The following is a 3,089-nucleotide window of genomic DNA, read 5'->3' as shown; positions in this document are numbered from 1 at the left end:
TCACATTATAACGCCCCCACGGCTGAAAGGGCGAGCATGTTTGGTGGGATGCGGATTCGAACCCGCGACCCTCAGATTGTGAGTCGAGCGCCTTATCCACCTGGCCATGCCGGGCCCTGGTCATTTCGAGTGAACTTTATGACTCGAAAGACATCTCCAGATGAAGTGAAATTCATTTCATGTATCATAGAACAAGTAAAACGAATAAAACAAGGCCGTTTATATATGAAAACACTTCTTAAATAGTCCAAGTTTATCCCTAATATGATACTTATAGTACTACGTCGTTTGGCCTTATCATGCTTACATAAAAGTCTCGACATTTGACTCCCATATTTCAACCGTTATCAACTTTTATTGTTTGTATATTTTGATATCTCACGAAATTCTGTGTGCAGATTTTTATATGTTGAATAATATTTCGACCACTCAAAACTGTGAGTTTGACGTTGCCGTAAATTATGAAGAAATTAGACTCGTTTTTATGTTGTTGTTTTTATTTTTCAGTGGTAAATTCATTTTTTTAGAAATAATACTGAAAAAAAGTTAAAATATCACAGTATGGTTGTAATCTGTAGGAAATTATTTTACAATTAGAATGTTCAAACTTGTTAAAATTGTAAATTTTTGGAAGAATATTATTTACATATGCAAAACTTTTTTTTTTTGCACAACAGCGTCCTCTAAAGACAAAATGTAAATGTCCGCCATTTTCCTTTTCTTGATTTCATTGAACTGAATTTGGTATAAAAAGAATTCCGTTGTTTTCTATATATTGCAATACTCCTTGAAGACTAACTCTGGCCTTCCAGTAGTTCAACGGTAAGTCTGGGGGCTTGCAACGAGTATTAATACTTCTTGTGGGCAAAGCACATACAGCCCATTGTGAAGCTTTGCGCTTTACAAGAAACAAACAAACAAACTCTGATATTGACTTTTGATCATCGATCTTGTAAGCCCTCCTAAAAAAAATATTCTGTCGTTGGTTATTTACAAGGACTGGTGCACGTTTGAGAAAAAAATATTATTCATTTGAGGCATGTTGGGAAATATTTTGAAATGCTCCCTCTTTAGAGCTAGTTATTTACATAGTTGAGTGTGAAACGCTGAAGAATGGAGGGTTATTGAAAATGTTCTTAATTGTTCAATCACTTCAGTATTTTTGAACCTTTGATTTTATAGTCTTGCATTTATTTATATGATCGTTGATACTAAAACAATTTCTGTAGCAGTAGTGCTGAAAACCATTGAACAAAATACCCCCTCCCCCTGAATGTAATAAGAACCACGTCAAATCAAGAAGTGCGACCGCACATTCAACACTACTGGTTCCAACGCCCTTGTATCTATATTAACGCCCTGGTTTAACTGCAATTCGTTTTCATCTAATTTCACTACAAACACCACGTCCACGTTTTCTTGAATTCGCATTAGCTCGTTTCTCTTTTGTGGGGTGTGACATGTGCTTTTTACATCGTGATGATCAGGGTTTTAAATCATTTTGTAAATGAACAAATTCGGCGTTTTTCGAGACGGTAACATCAATTTACATTTCTGTGGTTAAAAGAAAGCGATTTAGGCTTAACGATCACGAAAATAAAAAAACAAATAAACTATTACTACGATATTAAAACTGTCTGCACCGTAAAATTAATACACAAAACAAAACCTGTGTACGGTTACAAGAAAACGTACAATTACTAGCTTCACTGCCGTTTGACAGTTAAATATTTTAATTCACGGATCAGCTGTACTAATAGTTTTTAGCTAATCCATGAAATCAGTATCCTTATTTTTATTCCATGTGATTTTCAAGGGAAACGGAACTCACGGTATAAGTAGATGGCGAATCTGTTCCGATGTTTATAAACTAAGAAGTCGAAGATTGGGATAATAAATAGTTGAGCCGCAGAAACTTTTGTAGGTTCGAGTTAAATTGGTGTGGCGTATTTCTTTTTCTCTCGCACTTTCTTTTTTTTTTTTGCGTAAATCTCCCTCCCTCTTGTTATTTGCACGTGTAGGAATACATCCTTCTCCTGCAGAACGGTTGACTTATTTTCTATGAAAAGTACAAGGAAAGAGATTGAAGTTATGTACTCTTGGGTGGAGGGGGGAGGGGGTAGATATTCAAGTACTGTTTGTTTTTTTTGTTTGTAATTAAGCATAAAGCTACACAGTAGGCTATCTGTACCCTCCCCACCACCACGGGTATCGAAACCCACTTTCAAGTATTGACCCTGCGCTCCTTAAATTGATTTTTACAAAGTTTTTATGCGAAAGTAAATTTAAGAAATGCTAATTATTCTCTATCTATCTATTTAGAACAAGTTTAGCCTATTTGGTTAAGACCAGGAAATTCAAGGCTCGAGCCGCGATGTGCCGCTAGACACACTCCCCATGTTAACTTGTTGGGCCGTTAAAATTGTGATAGTCAATTCTTGGTTAAAATAATAGGCGGCTGTCGTGATGTCAGGTCGCTCCTCTTTTTATCAGCAGTTCTACATTACAAATGACTAGGCATGAATCTTGGGGTTTTTGACCTGACCTTCTAACCCAAGTATTGCATAAGGTATTTTTCAAATTGAAAATACTATCTGTCTAGATATAAAAAAAAAAGAGTTACAAATTCGTTTATGATATTTGCAAACTATTTCAATATCATTTCTAATGTATGGTTTTAGTTTATTTCCAAGATGAACATTCAACATATCTGTGAACTAAATACGTAAACTAAACATTTTCATCCCACTTGTTTGGGGGACGTCTAATAAATTGTCTTAGCGTATATTTCCTTGATGCAACAAATTCATCTGGAAACTTAAAGTCAACCATTTTTCAGACGTATAAGTTTCCAAAGATTTGAAAATTCCATCTCTAGTGTCACCAGACAAAAGCTAGAAATGTTTTGGCAAAGAAAGAATAATTCTTGTAGAAACAGCAAAAGCAACAGCTAATCCACAAAAAAAAAATGAATAAAAAACCCACAACCCGAGTGCTTTCAAAAGGTGGATCTTTCTTCTTCAGGGGCAAGCTATCCACAGAGTAATCATTTATTGATATCACCAGTGCTGAAGTTATTTTGCAAAATA

Source organism: Limulus polyphemus, unplaced genomic scaffold (assembly GCF_000517525.1).
Source record: "Limulus polyphemus unplaced genomic scaffold, Limulus_polyphemus-2.1.2 Scaffold8467, whole genome shotgun sequence".
Classification (NCBI taxonomy): Eukaryota; Metazoa; Arthropoda; class Merostomata; order Xiphosura; family Limulidae; genus Limulus; species Limulus polyphemus.
The sequence above is the reverse complement of the archived record's forward strand: the minus strand, read 5'-3'. Positions refer to the sequence as shown.